Source organism: Anser brachyrhynchus (assembly GCF_964034855.1).
Source record: "Anser brachyrhynchus genome assembly, chromosome: 2".
NCBI lineage: Eukaryota > Metazoa > Chordata > Aves > Anseriformes > Anatidae > Anser > Anser brachyrhynchus.
In genome coordinates, this window is record NC_137695.1 from 64031513 (window position 1) to 64052356 (window position 20844).

Genomic DNA, 20844 nt, shown 5'->3' on the forward strand with positions numbered 1-20844 from the left:
GACAGGAGCTCAATGTTGCATTGTGGCTGTCTGGACATTGGTGGAAATTTAATGGGATGCTAAGGAAAAAAAATATATCAACGTGGATTTTTAAGAAGAGTTTTATCACAAAAGCAGCAAGTTCCTATCTGTACAGAGCAAAGCTGATTCACTTCTCACTCCCTACCAATGGTAGGTATTAGCTGCTACGTATCTACCTGCCGAATCTCTGGAAAATGGAGGATGTAAACCACCTCTCTTTCTCCAGGTGTAGGAGTCAAGCTGGAAAATGGAGCACAGCACATCTTGACCCCTCAGCATGGTGATGGGTCTTCTCGGAGCACCACTGCACTTGTTGGCATGGGATTTCTCTCCGCAGTCCCACCTGCCTGCTGCCTCTCCTCACTCTTTTGCACCAGCCCAGGGCTGGAAGGTGACCTGCAGGAAACTCAAAAAAAAAAAAAAAAAAAGCCATTACTGTTTTGTGTCAGCTCAGAAAACCGCAACAGGGCCAGGCAGGGGGGAAAAAGGCTGGAGAGGAAATCAAGGAAATTCACTTTGGCAGAAACTAGCAAAGCCTTTTTCTGAATGTTAACTATCTAATTTAATGAAGTCTAGAGATCAGTAGAGACAATTGTCACTGCCAGCTTTGATGCCAATCACAACTCCTGAACAGAAGCCAGCAAACGCATCCAACATACAAAGGGGAAAACAAAAACAAGGCAAGGATTTGACCCTTTGCTCTCACGATCCTTTACGAAGAAAGATCACCTTTCAGAATGGTGGGGAAAAAAGTCTTCCTGATCAGAACAAGTCAGCAAGAAAAAGGAGAGAGAAAAATCCCAAGACAAAAGAACGCAGAACTGTAATTTCTCTCTGTCGGTCTGCAGTGCCTTTAGGGCTGTCAGTGGGAATGCTTATGGGCTGAAAAAGCTCTACATGGATTGGGAAATCAGGGAAGGTTTCTGTAACCCACGTCAGGAGCAGGTATGTGCTTTCACTTGCAGGCAGCTGTAGGTTTACTGTGCCCTCGTTGCAGTACTCTCCTGCAGAGATCTTTCCTGACGGTCACCAAAAATGTGTCTTCCACAAACATCCCTCTGTCAGTACAGCCTGCACAGGCTCATGCAGCTCAGTGGAGAGGCAGCAAATGCTCTAAACCTGTTGCAGAGATGGGGGCATGGAAAGAAGGAAATCCAAGACCCTGATTGTAAGGAGTGCAGTGCTTGGGTGTGCATCAGGGCACTCAGCCAGCTTCATCACTAGACAAGATTTACTCAGGAGCTTAAAATAGATTCCCCAAAATAAAACAAAGTTACAAAGACGGCCAAACAACACTGTTTGGATTATTATGGTTTTACTTACCAGGAAGGACTCTCCTTAGTAATTCCAGCATCTCAGCTCCCTCAGGAGGGAGCTGACAGCTTCCACTCCTTTCCCGGACATCTGTGGATACAGGGTTCCCACTCTTACTGTTAAACACAACTTAATGTATAATTTTGGACAATCTGCTCCCTTCCTAGCCCAAGGACTGAACACTTCTTTCCTCTCTCATTCTCTTGATACACCCCTCATGCTCTCTAATTAGGTTCTGGGGAAGCTCCGTAAGGAACAGCAGCATTTCATTCTCCCCTCACAAGACTGGGAACCTCAGGTATAACCATTTCTGGCTTTACACGCCTTCTACCTGCCTACAGCCTTCTTGAAACATTTTACAAGCGTATCATGAGAAATTCTGATGATACTCAGTGACCTTAAACTGCATAGTGTTCTACTAAGAGCTTTGCCTCAAGTTTCTATCAGGCATGCAAGCACAGAGCAAGATTTGGGGATGGGATTTCCTAGAGGTACAGTCCTTACCTTGTACTCAGTCACAATGCACGAGCATCCGTCCTCTCTCATGTGTGCTGGGAAACACACAAGAAATAAAAGATCCTAAATTCTTCTGTTTGACTTGCCTTTGCCTTCTCCCCTGTTTTTATGCCCAAGCTACAGACCTAAATCCCAAATCCTATCAACCTCAAAAGGACCCCAAGGTCAGAACCACATGGATGCTTATGGAGAGCCCATGACCATGCGGTGCAGCATCAGCCACTTCCAATCTTCATGCATTTCCCATGTGTATTGTCAGAGCAGCACTGACATCAGTTACCAAACTACACCACGACTCATCCCGCACCAAATAGAGACAGACCTTGGCAGACTTAATACCGTGTGGGCCAGCCATGTATTTTCCACAGAAACAATACAGGAATAGCTCTTATTTGTAGGAAAACTTCTATTTCCATAGCATGTCCTTGCAGAAGTCTTTGTGAAGGAGAAGTTGAAGTTCTGCCTCCTTCCTCTTAGTAACAAGGCTTCTGTTTCAGGATGGGGTCCCTCGGGTTTGTCTTCCTGGTACAGGCACATATCCCCAGCATTGGTCACAGAGGCTCAAAACTCAGCTTTGTGACCTACCAGGAAAACCTTCTAGGCAAGCTGGGGTATGGTCCTTAACAAAGTATATCCTTCCCCACCTCTCCCAGAGTTGCTCTCTATGAGCAGTAGCAGCTGGCTTGTTCATGTCACCTGCATGATGTGGATCATGAAAGCCACCACCCGTCTATGAGAGGGACAGGTTTTTAGGACTATTGAAATGAATTATTTCTTTTTTCACTGGCTGCGTTCAAATCCTAAACACATTGCTTTGCCTCCCTAAACGCCCAAGTATTTCAGAGATATGACAAGTCTCTCCTAATTGTGAAAGTTTCTTATCTTAAAGAGATAATTGGTGAAATATATATTATTAGAGCACCCATCAGCACTGCCAGAGGTCTGTCATTTCCATTACAAGGCAGAGTACTGAAGATAAGCTAGAATTAGGCTGTTATTGTCCCTTGTGTTAGAGCCAGCCTCAGCACACAATGTATCAACTCACATGCCTTAATTATATTTTTAATTTAATTTGATCTCAACTTACTTAAATTCGGAGGATTGAAATGAGGGTGGATACAAACCAAAACAACAAAAGCTGTGCTCCAAGTATGGGCAAAAGAAAATTGTTCTGGCTATTCACATGGCCATGAAATAACCATTAAAACTAGCCCGATTCACAGAAGAGACAGTTTGGATATTGAAAGCCTATCTGGTAAATGGTGCTGCTTGTAATCTGGACAGAATGACAAAGATGAATAAAGGAGGTACTTGTTCCTCTCTGTAACTAGAGCAGAATGCTACGGGCTAGAAGAGACGATGTCGAAGTGTGTCAGTATAGTATACAAAACCCAGCTTTGTATGAAGTTGCAGTGGAATTTATGTACATTTACTTTAGGAATTAGATCAGTAGATATCTTCTGGATCAGTGAGGCTGTCATCGTCAAATGTTGCAAATTTGGTCTTTTGGAGACTAAGGACAATCTTAAGAGCAGGTAGGTTTGCTGATGTCCCTGCTCATATTGGAAAGCCAAGCCACAGCTCCTCACTTTCAACACTTTCTTCCAGTTTCTAGCCAAACTCTTTTATGGTCAATTGTTCTCATGCCAATGCTTTAATTTAGGCTAAACAACAAATTTTCCTCCTTGCCTATTGTTCCCCTCATGTATACTGATAGCAATTAAAGCATCTTTGCAACTGCCTTTCTGCTAGACCAAGTAAATATTGCTTTTGCAGTCTTCTCAAAGGGAGTTTCATTGCCCTGGGCATACTCTCTGTCTGGTCCTTCTGTGCACAGGGGTGTCTAGGGCCATATTTCTTATGAGGTTGCATTGATGCTTTGCACAGGGCCCATGGTTTTCTCTCCTCTGCTGGAAATGAATCACTTGATATGATCCTAAGCTATATTTCCTTTATAATTTCCCTTTTTACGGGTTGTCACATAAGTAACAATTCATAAGTAATCCAGCTGGTCACTAACTGACACCACTATTTGTCCTCTACATCATGCTTCAGGAGAGTTTCCAGCCACCAGAAGAGCCAGATTCTGGAACAGACACAACTCCTCTGACAGGGCAGGGAGCAAAAATCCTAACTAGTTTTAAAACTGAGCCTGATAAATGAAGAGGAATATATGATGTGACTGCCTGAAATATCATGAGTCTGGACCTCATGATCTGCGAAGACTTTCCCTATGCTGAGTCCAGAATTACTAAATATAATATATGATAGAGTCACTAAAAATATCTAGCTAATCACTCACGTGCCAATAACGTTTTATCTGGAATTTCGAAGAGTAAGAATGAGCTAAGTGCCTAAGTCCCTCCAGCACCTATAGAAAATCCCAGACACTTCCTTGTTAAACTTATTTCTACTTGGGGCTACAGCACTACATTCACATGGTAAGTTCTCATTTCCTCATATTACTAGGCTAAATGAGCATGACAGAATGTTGTTTAACAAAAGGAGTATCCGTGTTTTAAACATGCAGAAATGAAAAACAAAAGGAGAGATTAGAATATCTGTGTGGTTGCAAAAGCCAGAAACTGATCTCACCTCTCCCAGTCCTCCCCACAACACCTAATTTGTGTGAACATCTCCCTTCCTGTGTTGTGCTTCTACCATTGAGTGAGTCAGAAGAGACTGAATCAGGAAACACATTTCCTATTTAGATCTGAAGTTGCTTGGTTCCATGGTAGTCAATCTCTGTTGCATAAAGCAGACACCAAAAAGAAGTGCAGTCCTGAGGAAGTTGTCTCCTGTATTCCCATGCTTCCTGCTATTCCTCAGCAGTCTCATTATTCCATTAGAATAGTATGGATATGAAAGTCTTATTTAGGATAACGTTTTCTAAAATGCCTGCTAACGTGCACAAATCTTATTTTAAGAAGTTAGACATATACGACTAGCTTCAGAAAAGAACCAAGACAAAAAAAAAATCACAAATATCAAAAATACAATACAAAGAACACAGTTCAACACCCTCTTCCACTCAGTCCCTACCTGCCTTCCCTAGGCACCTGTGGTTGATTTTCAAGGTACTTAGTGTTATGCATCTGTATGGAAGCATCACAACCATGGCTTGATGTCCACCTCATGCATAAACTCGGATGACCTTCAAAAATTAGGTGCTCAATCCCCAAAGCTTCAAGAAGAGGAAAAGAGGAGTGACACTGTAGAGATTCTCAGGTCACACCTGTATACTCCAGCAGTATGAAGCTCTCCAAGATATGAAGAGGACCCATGGCAGCCTAGAGCTTGACATACAGCATGATAACTCAAGAGCCTGGTAAAGACATTATGACAAAACCCCAAATCCCTCCTCTGACGGAGGGTACCCTGTTCCCACCCCCGAAGAGCACTCCTCACCACACAGCTTCCTGATTGGCCCAAAAGAGGACATTTTACTGCTTCAGATATTCTGCTTAGGGAAAAATTCCAATTGATTAACTGAAAAATGCAAGAGCAAGTCTGGTCCCTGCTGTAAAGATGGGGTATGTATTATCCAGCAAGGTTTCAACATGAAGAGTTCAGCATGGCACTTACATACCCTTCTGCATAAGATCCTAACTTACTTCTGAATACACAACTTGAATGTTTTTAACAATTCTGATTTCTTTTTTTAATCTTTTTTTTCTTTTTTTTTTTTTAATTCAACTGTAAGCCTTTACCTCCATAATTTCTTGTGGCAGTGAGTTCCACAGATTAACTATATGTGACATAAAAGGGTGTTTTCTTTACCAGTTTTATATTTATTGCCTTTTAATTGAATTAGGTATCCTCACGTGCCTCTTTCACAAAACAGGATAAGTACAAGCACCTGCTGACCTTCTTTGTGCCATACATTATTTTATACACCTTTGTCATGCAATATCTTATTAGTTTCTTTACTAAACTAAATAGCTGTAATCTTTTTTAATCTCTCCTCTTATGGGATACTCTTCAGCCTCTAATTGTTTGCTTTGCCTTCTCTGAAAAGTTCTTGGGTAGTCAAGTCTCTCTATGAATTAGTTTTAAAGTTACATATAATTTACAATAATTTAATTTTTAGAAAGTCTGGTACTGCTTAGACAGCTAGGTTCCTTTTGTTATCTATCCTTTCTAAACTGGTGCATATTTACGAGGAAAACGGTGCCTCCATGAATGAATTTAGTTGGCAGCAGTTTTTGCAAACAAAAGCGACCAAGATTAACCTCAAATATGTTATGCATTTGGGTCAACACATCCAGGTGTACCCCAGTTCAGGGCAGGGTTTACATTCACAAATAGTTTCAACCTGCAGTCAAACCCATCCCACTTGCACCTCTGGGTCTCTTCAACATTAATGCTTCAGGTGACCTTACCAGACCTTCCCGTCGCACTTTCTGCTAAGTTTCCTCTTAATGACTGTGGGCTGGTGATTTCATTTCCTTCTCATGGAGGTGGGTCTCAATCAGCAGCTCACTGAGGGGAGCCCTGGCAGTCAGCACGCATCGCTCAACCAGCTCTCCTAGCTGGTTCTCCTGCTCTCAATGGAAACTAGAAGAGATAATATCCAGCTTCAGTATTTCTGATTTATCACATTTGCTGTACAGATAGAAATTCATGCAAGCACCGAACGGATAGGTTGAGTTTGGTGTGGTGTCAGTGCCAAAATACAGCGCATGGTTCATGACTTTAAGAGATGTCAGAGCTTTGTCATCTCTCCCAGATATTTTGGGTTCAAAGGTGTTGTGTTTTTTCTAGCAAGCGAGGAGACTAGATAAACTTAGGTGAATTGCTTGCCTTAGCATATGATACTTTCTAACACCAGCACACAACAGCACAAAATGAAGATGTTCTCCTAATGTAACTCAACCTTGGCTCAAGAGAAATCACTCTTTATTTACATTTACACAGTCACTGTTCTGCACCCGAGAAAGGATTCATTGCATCATTACATTTTTTCAGGGGTACAGATTTTATTCCTGAACACAGTTCAAATGTAATAATCCATTCATCTGATGGACTCACATAGGAGATTGTTCTCAATCTTCTTCCTTAAAGCTTAACAATGGGGACCCACCTTTGAGCCATGCCCTGCCAGGGCACCCAAGCTGCTAGATCCAGAGAAGGATGCAGCATCCCACTGGATATTTCAGTTTTGCTAAAGGTGAACGTTCTGGTGCCAGTTCATCCCACACTAACAGCTTTTGGACTGCAGGTGCTATGAGTGAGTAGTTGCATCCTGGCTTTGAACAACTGCAGTCACAACTGATGTACAGTTCTAAGGACGAGGAAAAATGCCCAAAAGCAACTCAAGGTAGAGTAACTTTGGTTGGGACCCTGCTGCAAGGTGTGTTAAAAATCTCATTCAACAGAGCAGTGAGGGAGTTGCAAGAAACACTTAAAAATAGGAAAAGGTTTCAAAGTGTTTTGAACCTGATATACATAAATTAAAAAGTTTCAGCTGAAAGCTGGAAGCCAGAAAATTCTCCCTCTCTTCTTTTTCTTAAACAGAAACACATCCTTTTTACAGACACACACACACACACACAAAAAGCTGAAACTCTGGGTTCGTTCTGGTTGCCTTTGTACCACTGGAGATGCCATAGGCAGCACAGAAACACAGAGCAGTTGGGAAAGATGAGGCAGAAGCTACAGGAGACCCTCATCTTTCTGGTCAGTACCTTGATGTCTTTGCTGCAGCAGGGCAGCTGCAGCAGGGCATCTCAGTCGGCTTTTCTTACCCACTGAGGCTGACCTTTTTCTCTGAATTTTTTGTCCAAAACCAAGCACTGAAAAAACAGATTTTGTAGAAAGTAGTCAACAAGTTGCAGTGCAGCTATCTTCAGAGCTGGTGTGTTAAAAAGTATCTAATTCCAACCATCACTTTCTGAATGTCTTGTTTATACGGTGTTTCTAAAGCAACAGCATTCCTGAAATTGTGTAGGAAAACAGAGCCATCTACAGGGAAAACTGTTTTGGCTTGGCAAGGAAAAGGATTGGAGGAAGCAATGCATGATTCTGTGCCACCCACCAGCACAAGGGAAGGACCAGCCAAACACTGTGTTACCCACACAATGCTGGGGGTTACACAAGCACATACTGTATAACTGAAGTCCTGTGAATCTGTTTCAGTCTCTCACAGGCTCTTTTCTGTTAGTTTTGACAAACGTTTTCCATTACCTTTCAACCAAAGTCACAACTAACCTTTAGTTTGCCCATGACTGCATATCCACATTAGCTACAAATAATTGCTGGAAGACCCAGTCATTGGTACACCCCTCATACACGTACCCAGGAGACATGCTCCATTACAGGCTGTGGTTCCATCCCACCCCTTTGCACCTGGGTTCCTACCATAAAGCCTCTGCCCCTTGGTTACATGGGCATGCCCATGCCTTACTGGGGACACACAAGCTGGTGAGCAAGCTGTACCTAATACAGCTGGCTAAAAAACATAAAACAACTCATCCTACCTGCAGTGCAACAGAAGTACTCCTTTAAATTTAAAGGCAATGTCTGACACTTTTTTTTTTGGGGGGGGGGGGTGGGGGGGGAGGTATTTAATTCCCCACCGGTGACTATCAACCAGTGGCTGAATATTTGCAGTCTCTGCAATGGCAAATGGAATAATTTCTAATTGTCCTTCTGTCTCCACAGAAGAATATAAGGACTGTAGTCTCATCAATTCATTTTTGTATTGTTTGAGTGTTACAATACACATCTTCAGCAGAGAAGAAATTGAAGAACAGGGGAAGGAAGGTAAAGAACTGTTAGCTGGAAATGCTAACTGTTTTAGTCAGGGTATCTTGAAAACTTAAAAAGCTGTGGTACAACCGCTGCTTAAAATGCCGTGTTAGGAAATGAAAGATATAAGGTTTTCAGTGTCAGCGGCTGCTAAAACTTAGGAAAAGAGCTCTAAGAGTTTCCCCATGGCCAGATGATAAAGGATGTTTTGTTACGTTAACACAGGGGCCTCCATACTTAGCTAAATTAAGCCAATTAAAATGGCACGAAATCAATCTTTCTTTAAATACTTAAAAGCAGAGCAAAAATTAGGTTGAGAGAACCCTCCCAAATTGATTTCCATTTCTGTAATGACTGATTTATATGATATATAAAGTTCAGCTTCATATCCAGCCAGACTTCTAAAGGTTTGTATGTTCTTACTTATTCTATCATATTCTCTTGTAGGATTATTATTTTAAATTCATCCAGACTTGAGCTTTTTGAGTTATTAGAAAAAAATTCCATAGACTTACCTTTGGTTGAATTTAATAATAGTTTTAATTCGATTAAATCTAATTGAATTACATTAAATGCATCCTGCAATTTTATATGTACTGACTTAGCTGTACAGTCAATGGAACTAAGTCATCAGTGTAACAGTATAGCTTTGAGCTTTGATATTGTTGATATAGGTCATAATATAGGAAACTAGGACTTTTGTGGGTAGAAAAGATTTCCCCTGGCCTAGATAGTCTCAAGTTCTGTGTCAAAAAGAACAATGGGTGTGCCTTGTACTTTATGGCTTCCATCTGGTTCAGATATCGCACAGACAGATACCAAACAATGACCCTCATGAAATGGCTGTTGGCTTCGGTGGGAGCTTGGGAGGGTTAGGAAGGAGGGTCCTGTGTATGGGTTGTCTGGAGCCTTGCTAGCACAGGACAACTTGGGTTCACCACTCTCCCTGGCCAATTATGTCTGAAGACAAAAACTAGGGAAAGATATTTTGAATTCTTTTTGAAAAGATTTTTTCTGCTGCTAAACTGGTCCTTTTTTTCTGTTTTAACAATGAGTTTTAATGAAAAACACATTGCAATCAATTAGATGTGGACTGTAAGCTCTCCCAGACAAGGGCTGTTCTTTTTGTGTATACATACAGGGTGAGATATGCTGCTGTTAATTTCAACTATCTAGGAGTTGTGTCTTGTCCAAAGCAGTTGTCCAGGCTTCCGCTGAACTCCTCGCAGAAAGCCCTTCAAAGAAATCCACCCCATCTATCTTTGGTGATGTATATCTTAGGGCTATGGAAAAGTTTTGTACTGACTCATATTTACACATGGCCTCATGCAAGTGAAAGAGCTGTTTTAACCCTGTCTCCTTGTCTTGTCATCCACTCACCCTCTGTCCCTGGTCACTAATCACCTCAGCAGGCAGAAGGAAGAAGATCTCTTCTGTCAGGATGGCATTTATGCATTCCTGCTTCCACCCCACTTGGTTAAAATCAGTCCACCTGGGGGAACAGAGCCACTGGGATGCCCAAGAAAGAGACTGAGCTGGCGAGGTGGAGCATTGATCTCCAGGGGCCAACCCCAAGCAGAAGCACAAGTCGTGCAAAGCAAGGGAGGTGCAGATGGTAGTAGTCAAACAAGCGTCTCAAAAAGGGAGGCTGGACCTGGAAAGAAAGGTGATATCTCTAGAGCTTCATCTTCAGGCAGGTCAGATTTTCATTTCTGTCAAATCCTTCTGCCAGCATGTCTACAGCCATTCCCAGCCCCCCATTAATGAGTGCTCTTTCTACCCTGTCACACACAAATCACTAGTGAAAATACAAAGTACCACCCAAAACAGAATAGAGCCATTTGATACCAATTTCCAGCTCAGCAGTTACTCACTGAAAAAGATACTGTTTCCAACCAGCTGTATACCTAATGGGTTAGATCTTCTCCTGTCTTCCTTTTCAAGGTGTGTCAAAATAGTCTAGAACAAACATTTTGTTGAAATGTAGAACAAATTGGATTGTGCAGAAAGCCCACAGAAAAATCATGGCTAAAATAAAGACATTTGGTAGTTAAAGTTTCACAAACGGGATCATCACTTAGATTTCTGCACATGCATTTATGCCTCTTTTGTGCCCATTCTCTGATAGAAGTGGGCAGCAGCTATTTTAACCACCACGACAACACTGGATTCCCAGAAGTCTCCACTGAAGAAAAAAAGTCAATTGAGTTCCAAAGGCACAAATGTGTGAAAGATGCTGAGATAACAATATTAAATACCAACAGCTTGTTTCACTCAATATCCTGAATTTGGTTAAAACATACAAGTTCCCTGTACTGTTACTTTTTTTCCTAAAGGGATAATCATAAATCTAAGATATGTTTCTTTCTATTTTTTATAGGATGCTGTGTAATTTTCAGCTCACTGTAAAATATTCCTTCAGGGACAAACTCACAGTAGATAGGCTTGATACTTGCCTCTGATTTTCTGTAAAAAGAGCAAGCAACTCCTTCAGGTAATGGAGTGATAGAACCGTTTTCTAAACAAGTATCTAGTTAATCTGCTAAATTAGAAAACAAAGAAGAAAAACGTAAAACTGGAAGTTAGTCTCACGGTAGGCATGTTGTTTTTATGAGAACATACGTGTATATTTGCAATAAATAAAGGACAAGGGTTTTCTCTCAAAGATATTTACTTTCCAGTAAAACGAAGAGAGGGAAGAAGTAATCTAAGGGATTATCTGAACCAGATAAAAGCGCTTGGATGAACTCCCATGCCTATTAACAGCTCATCTCCAAGAAAACATAGTGGAGCCCATGGACAGGGCAAAAATGGATATTTACCTCATATAAAATGTTCTCCCAGGCTCTTCCAATATGAGGAGTAAGGGTAGATGGGGAAATCTGTGGGAAAGAGGTCTGCAGGGCAGTCCCTCTCCCACTCTAAACCACCATCCTTCCTCCCCCTGAGCTCAGCAAGCCCACATGGTGTTCTCCCCATTCGTGCTTTGCTTTGTGTAAAAGCCAGGGGAAAACATGAGCTCGTGATGGCTTTACAGAATCATGAAATGGTTGGTATTGGAAGGGACCTTAATGATCATCTAATTCCAACCCCCTGCCATGGGCAGGAACACCTTGCACTAGATCAGGTTGCCAAAAGCCCCATCCAGCCTGGCCTTGAACACCTCTAGGGATGGGGCATCCACAGCTTCTCTGGGCAACCTGTGCCAGTGCCTCACCACCCTCTGAGTGAAGAATTTCCTCCTAATCTCTAATATAAAATTCCCCTCTTTTAGTTTAAAGCCATTACTCCCCTATCACTACACTCCCTGACAAACAGTCCCTCTCCCTGTCCATGGCAGGGGGTTGGAACTAGGTGATCCTTATTGGGCCATTCCAAGCCAAACCATTCCTATGCTAATTGCACTGCAAAACCCTGAGGAGATGCCTCTTTATCACAGCCTGAGCTCATGGCTGACTCTACACATGCTGACCACCTTTGTGTATGGAGTTTGTGAGACTCCACCTCCCAAACAACCCCCTCAGCACCAAGAAAGAAAGGTGAGGAAGAGAGGAATTGCAGCATATGTAAATTTGATGCAAGCTGAGCAGGATTGCAACAGATCATTGGCAATCAGTGAGGCAAAAGAAAATGAGTCCTAACAGACACAAGAGAGAATTTCTCCATGAGTCCTCACAAGTGGATTCCCCTCTTCCAAGTATGTTAATGCAAAGTAGGACAGTAAGAAGCCAAATGCATAAAACTTGGCCACAAGGCACTTTCCTCACCGCGCCTATTACTGTGCTGGGTGGGCATCTGTGGAGTCAAGAAGCATAGGAAAAAATGCTTATAGCTAAACACACTTAAAAGGACAGAAACTCAGCTGGGATAAATCAGCGTGGCTTCAACAAAATATGTGGGTCTGGTTGTAGCAGTTTACTTGCTAACACCACAGCTCAGGCTTTGGGACAGAGATGCACTACCCCACTGCCCTGTCCCGCACCGTGTCTGGGCAAGCTGCAGTTATCAAGCACTTGGTTATTTCACACTTGAGTAATACCTGCCAAACAGGACAGAAAATTCTTATTTTGTTTTAGGGTTGATTCATATTACTTTGATAGCAGGTTTACAGAACAAGCTTTCTTTTATTTTTTTCTCTGTTCCCCAGCTGCCTCAAATCAAAAACCCTCACTTCAAGTGAAAGGGGAGGATTTGCCTCCTGTTTATGTAGAATCAGTTTACATGGGAGCCTTCAATATTGACTCTAGGACTAAGCTGAAATAATTCCTATGAGTAGCAGGAAATAATGCCTACGTATGCAAGTACTAGTCCTTGGTCTGTTTGGACTGGTCTCTCTTCCAAATCAGGGTCCATTCCTCCTGAAAATTTTTTCAATGTGATAAGTAAATATCAATTCTGTACACTACAAAGGTTTCATATAGATCTATCAAGAGTCCTGTTTTTGTTCAAAGACTTAAGAATTCTGCACAGGTACAAGAGAAGAATAAAAGCACTTCCAGGACAAGTATAAATTATGGATATAGAAACACACGCAACTCTTAAACAATAGATTATAAAGAATTAATTACACTGTTCTTTGATGAAAATGGAAAAGTTTGAGGAGTTTGCTGAGGCAATTCATGTTTTCTGTGTTCCTCTCCGGCGAATAGAGTCTTAATTAATACAGAAAACCGTGCAATTTATTGGCCAGACATGTAAGTCATATTGACAGCAGACTACAAAACTAGATACATTCAAATCAGAGTAGATAAATCCAAAATCCAAATCACAGTACCACTTTGTCTGCTGAGGCTTCAGGCTGAAGCTCATCTCCCCCATTGTTTTCATGGTCTGCTCTCAGACTTTATTGTAACCTCAACATTTCCAGAGAGCAGCAAGGAAAAATATTACATTTCTAGCCAGTTACTCGATTGCCAGCATAGTAGGACTTTATATTGATTTTCTGTCCTCAGCTGCTAATGTGGTGCACTTCTCTCTAGTTTTCTCCTCACAGGTCACTAAGATTTATGGCTGACCTGGAGGAGTTGAAACCAGAAGTCATGCTGCTGAATTGCCACTGCTGGAAGCCACCTGCTGCTGACCAACACTGGGTCACATGCATCTCCTGAATGCCTGAGACCACCCAAGACTCTACTGGACACTTTGCTCCTCATGGAGGACAACTTGACTTATTCATGCCATATTTACTTGCTGGCTAATTCAATTCATTCTGACTCTAACCAATTTTCAGCTTAGTTGTTAGATTAAATGTGAAGTATCCAAACAAACAATCTGCTTTAAAAAAGTTAGGGTCTTCACCAAGACACAGATTTAGCGTGGCCATGCTTGTTTAGCAAGGTGTCTCCAAACTGGGTACTACCGATTGCTTTTTTGGTTTTTCATTACACTTTCCTGGGAAAAAAAAAAAAAAAAAAAAAAAAAGCACTAGTATATTTGAATGGGCTTTCATGAAATCTCACTAAATAAACCAACTTTGGGTTGGGTGAATATAAAGGGAATTACAAAACCCACATCCATGGTCTGGGGGAAAAGATGGGAGGGAGTGCAAGGGATGCACAAAAGAAAGGAAGAGCTGAGGTTAGTGAAGTCCCTGGCCTATGGGACAATTTAGCGTTAGGGTTCCTAATGAGAAAGCCATCAGCAACAGTATTGGAGAGTCTGTAGATGAATCTCCAAACTAAAATGAAGGGCTCATGCTGGCATTCTCCTCTGACTCAGTGGAATAGGGTCCTAGCTTGTGAAACAACTTAGAATTAGGGTTGGGGCTCACAGAAAGTCCAGGTCTGCAGGACCTGAGCTGGAAGGTGCTACCAGAGGAAGCCAAGGGTGGCCAAAACAACTGTCCCTTGAGGACCCCGCAGAGAGGGAGAGACTGGGCTGTCCAAAATGAAACCAAACTTTTGGGTGAGCATTTGAAAGACTAAAAGAGAAGGCCCATGAATACTACTCCAGGAAGACTTGGAAGGATTCTCCAAAGAGAACTAAATGTTGAGGCTGCAAGTTGCCACAAGGTATGATGAACCTGTGGGTGGGGTGGGGACATTAGCCAAGGAGTCAGTTTATGGCTAAGGTTAACATCAAGGCCAAGAGAGAAAAATCCCAGAACTACAGTTTGAGTTGGGCTGGAAGGAGGCTACCAAAGGAAAATGAGGGCTGCAAAATGATTTGTCCTCTGAGAGCAATGTTCCACACAATTTTACTACAAGGATCCAGTATACGATTTCCAATAAGATTATAGAAAATCCTTAGCAACAGGACTCAATATTCTAATGCCTTGCTTTTCCCTGTCTGGCCTCAGTCCTTTTTACAGAGAATGGCACCCAGGGTAGATTTATCACCTTGAACTATGGAAAGAACCTCTCCAGGAAATTATTATGAAGCTATAATAGTTTCATCCTCATGTGTAAAAAAATATCACCACCAATTACTATATGCACAGAAATATCAGCCAACTTTTTTTTTTTTTTAAAAAAAGCAAGTTGTAATAGTTGGAATCTGGGATAGCATTTGGAAGAAGCGTCAGTCTTTCCATACTAAAAATCATGTCCAGATGAGGGGATGGAAATGGGTCCCCTGGTTACCAGACAGGCCCCCACCCCCACCTGTCTCCCTGTGCTGTGGATGGCCCAGGGCAGGAAGAAGTGGAGGTCGGCAAGAAAGTCCCCATGACTTGGTGGGGCCACAGATTGCAAGCGAGAAGGGGAAGAGGGAATAAAATCATATGGAGGAGAACACAGCTGAACCTCAGTGGAATTTTTAAAGAACTGGAAGATGGCCTGTCACCATTGCCCTTGAATTACAGACACAGATGGGTCTCACTCTTGGCACATGAATCAGGGAGCTCCATTACAGTGCCACGAGGACACCTCTGGGTGTAACACACTTGCATTTATTTGTTCACACCTGAGCACAGGACTGGGGTAGGATGCACCTGCAGCTCCTTTCCCATTGCAGGTATGCCCCATGCTTGACCTACATTCGGAGAGGAGGCAAGGGAGGTGCCACACCCAACTTCCTCTTCACTTTTGTCTTGGGGTCAGGGTACTCAAGCCATTTTTCTGGCCAGGAGCTTCCCAAACACACAGACCTCAGACTGCTGCATCTGTCTCAGTCCCACCCCTCTCAGGTCCTCCTGCCACATCCCCAGCATCGCAACAGCGAGATGAATGGAGAAGCCTCTGAGCTCCTGCATGGCAGTGCTGTCCCAAATCCTCTGCTGGCAGCCTGGCTTTCATATGCTCTAGCAACTAAGGGAAAGAAACGTGGAGACTGCAAGCGAAGAACCTTTAAGGCTTTACTGCTGGGGAAGTATTGCCAATGAACCCATGCAATTTGGTTTTGTTCAGATGTTTTGAACCCATTATAGCTGAACGGGTCCTAAATGTCCTCAAACACATTCCCATTATCCCTAATTTAATTAGTTTATTGAGATCATCAATGAAAAACATTATACAATTAAAACATTTGCACTCAATCAATTTTAATTGTATTCACTACAATTGCCTGTGCCAAACCAGATGCCTTCTAGTCCTGAGATAAGTGAAGGGAAAGCAATTTTTGAAACTCTCATTTACTGGAGTTTGATCCCATCGCGTAACACAAGAGCTGTTTTCCCTGGGAAAACCTGGCAGATGCCCCCTTCCCCTGCACCCTCACCCCAACACCGGCCCAGGTGGGCCCCCAGGTTTGCTCGGAGAGGTCCCCGGGCAGCGACGGGACCTCCGCCTGTGTGTTAGCACCACCTAGTGCTGTCGGCAGCAAAATGTCAGCAACCGGCAGGGAAATGCCACCATCCTGCTGCTACAAAGCGATGGCTTCGGCTCCCTGGTGAGTTGCAGCTGTTGCCAGGGCACTCCTGCAGTTCGGCTCGCCCCTCCTGCAGAGGATCCCATCCGCAGCTCCGAAGCACTTGGAGCATCAGGCTTTGTGCTGGCCCTGTGTCGGCTGCCGACGGGGCAGTTGCAAGTGGTTTTAAGAGCACGGGGGATATCAAAACAGGGATGTTACACTATGATGGTCTATGGAAGGACATAGTAGAACCCGGGTGCCGAAACAGTCCATCTGAAATGCACCTTCACCCTCCCGGAGAGTCTATCCTGGCTCTTTCCCAGATTATCTCACACCACTTGAGCTGAGGTCATGGATCAAAGGTGGTTGCAGAGCTCATCCCAAGCGACAGGTCAGACATCCATTAGCTTTAACCTCCATCAGCGAGACTTAAGCCAGACTGCTTGTGCTGCACTTCCCTTGGGCTTAGCACATCAGCACAACTCATGACGTACTGTAGCTCACTCTTCTGCCTGAAACCCCCAGGGGAAGTGGAGCTTGGCTTCCCCCGCTCCAACTCTGAGCAACAGTGTGCAAGGATGGATGCCTTGCAAGTTTTTCCCTCTGCCCACTGGCAGCCCAGATGAAGGTGTGGGCAGGAGCAGCCCATGCCATGGCCTCCTTTCAGAGCACAACCATCAGGGAGGTGGTAGCGAGGTGTCTGGTTTTCATCCAGCACTTGTTTAACAGAAGGAGTCCTCAGCAGTCAGCACAAGGCAGGATTAAGTCTCTGACCACCAGGTCACGGCCTTGCTTTCCTTCTAGTTCAGTGAGGGTGCTCTTCTGCACTCCAAAAGCAGGGGACAACAAACCCTAGAAACCTTACGAGCTGCAGGTTATAACCTTCTCCTTTATGCATGGATCTGAATTGGGCAGAAAAAGCTGGCGAGGCTCAGGGTCCTGCTGCCTGAGGGGGGGCATGCCAGCAGGCTGGAGCTTTATCACCAACCAGACCAGCCAGCAAAGCTAAAAAAAGCATCACACCCATCACACAGGCACTGACTCTCAGGGAGCAATGCCAGGCTGGGAAGCCCAAGTGGAAAGCAGCCCTGAATCAGGAATCTCTGACCTCCTGCTACTCAGCTGAACGCTTCACTGCTAGCTTGAATAAGACCAGATTCTTTTGAAAGACATTAAACTATAAGTACCCTTCCCCGATTAGGTTTATGTATGGGGGAAAAAATAATTTTCATGTTCTGTTAAGGCTGGGGTTGTTCCTAGCTACAAGACTGATGTACACTTGCACATGTCCAGAAACAATTTTCACATATCTGCAAACTTCTGGATTAAAACCTGTGGCTCTTACAGATTTTCAGTATCTTCAAATTGGAGGAAAAGCAGTCAGGAGTCTGCATGTGGAGGTACTGGAGTTCTTTTTCATACCTAAGTGTCTAAGCAGAGCCTGCCTAAGTCAAACCTGGGGTAGGACAAAAATGTTAGCTCCCCTGCTCATACAATAGAGTTGCAAGGTCAGCTCTATATCTGAGATCTTTGGGCTGGTTTTATATTAACATCCAATCTCTCTCTAAATATGAATGCTAATTTACCCACAAACTATGTTCTCCCATTTGTGGTTGAAAATCTCTAATCTCCTTTGCTCCTGTCTCCAAAACCTTTCCGTTGAACTGATCACTACAAATAGCAGTAATTGATAGCAGGTGCTTGAGATGTGTTTACTGCTCTGTGGCACTGCTTGCCTCATATCTTGCCATATCACTCTCTATTCCAACATCATGAACTTATATTCACTGATCCTGAACAGCTGTACAAGAAGATTGATTTAGAGATGGATTAGTTTGCAAGTATTCACTGCTTCTCTTAATAATTGAAAGACTCAATGGATGTGAGCATTGAGGAAGCCAATACTAATATAATTTCTCTGCTAGAGTTCAGAGCAAGGTTTTCTTTCCTTTCAATAAATTCTAAGGATTATGGTGTTTCAATTTCTAATTCTCTTCCCATGCTCTGAACAAAACCATACATATTGCAAAATAAAACAATAGCCCAAATGTACTAAAATCAGTTGTAGATTGTCCAAATTATTTCATAATATATAAGCTGTCTTGCTGTTCAGCCTGCTCTGTGCCGCATCCCTCTATGCTTAGGGAAAAATAAAGCATACAGCAAGAAAAGACTGCGAACCTCCAGGAAATGCATCTAGCCAGAAACTGGAGGAATTTGAGTTGGATGGACATGAAGCAGGAGGAGTCTGGGGAGAGGAATTAGGTCTCCCTCCAGAAGCTCTGTGCAGCAAGTTCAAGAAGGTGTAAGATGTAATTCCTATTCATTTTGACCTTCTGCTAGCTAACAATCCAAGAACCTACCAGGTGCTGCTTTTGAATTTACCCAAAAGCATGTACAGCATTCTGGTAGGACACATGGTGGATGAGGTTCCTTCCTGTATACCGCACATTCCTCTAAAAATATTGCAGACAACACCATCCAGGTCACAAGCATGCCCTACTTCAGAGTGAAATTGTTCCATATTCATAAGATCCAATCTGGGTTACACAGCTCTATACCTCTGCTTTGCTGAGCATGCAAACCCCATCTTTCTTTTATCCCCTGAAGTGTGTTCAAGCTCATGTGCAACTCCAAATCCTATGTGTGTTGGTCTTTCCCTGCTCAGCATCTCTCTTATTTGCAGCTGCGAATACAGGAATACTTTCCCCATGAAGAGAAATACCATTAATCTTAACAGGAAGGGAAAAATATTTGGCAATTTTCACAAAATCTCTTTGTAACGCTGACAATGCCCTCCTTCAGACAGCCACAACTCAAGTCATCAGAGGACCATAACAGGGAATATTTCCATGTAAATCACAGACCGCTGCCAGGCTGGTCCCCAGTTTCTTACTGGTGAATACGCCACAAGCCTCTACATATCAGGCTGAAGCTGAGGCTGTTTTAAAGGGTCACTCTCTTCAGGATTATCATCCAGAGACACGAAAGTCTAAAACACAGGGGAACCAGGTTTCTGTCAGGATGAATCACCTGGCAGTGGAAACATTTCCACCAGTTGGTAGCATTTTAGACTAAAAGTCATCTGAGTTGATCTTTGGATCCTATTTTAAAGTAAACATGGCACTGGTGAAAAATACCTCAAAGGGACAGATCTGGATACTATTGTTACATCTGGGACAGCGTAAGACTGATCAAAGCAATTTTTGTCTTTTGAGAAAAAGATTTGATGCTTCAGGGTTTTTGATGCTTGCCTTTATAGACTAGGAAGAGAAAAAAAAATAATTCACTGATATGCAATTTGTTTTCCAGTTTGCTCCATTTCTTTGTTTTTCCCCTTTTCCTGAAACATATGAGTCAGGTGCCAAAGATGAGATCCTCATAGCAGTAAGTAACCCTGCTACCCTTCTAATATGTTTTCAGATTAATTCAGCCTCCAAATTTCAGGTGAGGGGAAAAAAAAAATCACTTTCCCCAGGGAGGCTGGCAGGATGTAGAGGCTGCAATGTGCCTCTCCCATGTAACATGGTCCATGATCTCCTCCAAAAGCCACAGAAGTGTATATTTCCCATACTAATTGCATTGGGTATGCAATGCTCTTAGCCTCTGCTACCTGTTCATGAGGATGTTGGATTTTATACCAGCCACTGAAGAAACTTGTTGCAAGGTGTTTGTTGTCAGACTGGGCAGAGTGGAGATTCCTCAGACTTGACCTCTACTCCACAATTGCCAATGTAAAAGAGACATGGGTGGAGGAACAAACCTTTCCCTCTGCAGACCCAACAGAACCTGTTTGAACTCTGTTTGGAAAGCAGGTTTGTTTCCAAACCCTGTCCAGTCCAGAATCTTATGGGTCAGGATTAAAGGGAGGGCAGGGACAGGTGACATTACAATTGGGGTCTGCTACAGGTTATCTGATCAGGAAGACCAAGTATATGAAGCCCTCTTTAGACAGAAAGGAGCAGTCTCATATTCACAAGTCCTGGTCCTCATGGGGGACTTTAACCACCCTGATATCTGTTGTAAGGACAGCACAGCAGGGCAGAGACAATCCAGGAGGTTCCTGGAAAGTGTTGATGATAAATTCCTTCTCCAATTGATAGAGGATCCAACAAGGAGATGTGCTATGCTGGACCTCATTCTCACCAACAAGGAAGGGCTGGAGGGGAATGTGAAGTTCAAGAGCAGCTTTAGCTGCAGTGACCACAAAGTTATGGCATTCAAGACCCTTAGGGTAACAAGGAGGGCACCCAGCAAATTCACTATCCTGGACTTTAGAAGAGCAAACTTTGGCCTCTTCAGGGATCTGCTTGGTAGTACACCATGGGATAAAGCCCTGGAGGGAAGTGGGACCAAAGAAAGATGGTTAATATTCAAGGATCACCTCCTCCGAGTGCAGGAGTGATGCATCCCAACAAAGAGGAAGTCGGGCAAAAACTCCAAGAGGCCTGAATG

At 43.1% G+C, this 20844-nt stretch overlaps 1 protein-coding gene and 1 long non-coding RNA gene across 3 annotated transcripts in view; one reads left to right on the top strand and one right to left on the bottom strand.

The window, feature by feature from the left end:
- The window catches only part of LOC308191041, a 39016-nt gene extending 37183 nt beyond the window's left edge, over positions 1-1833 (bottom strand). Inside the window, exons 1-2 of the long non-coding RNA XR_013947668.1 lie at positions 1345-1833; positions 198-427 (exon numbers count right to left, since the gene is read on the bottom strand). This is a non-coding gene — a long non-coding RNA (uncharacterized lncRNA). The remainder of the gene's footprint in view (positions 1-197; positions 428-1344) is intronic.
- The window catches only part of SEPTIN7 (septin 7), a 594594-nt gene that overhangs the window by 386852 nt on the left and 186898 nt on the right, over positions 1-20844 (top strand). The window lies entirely within an intron of this gene.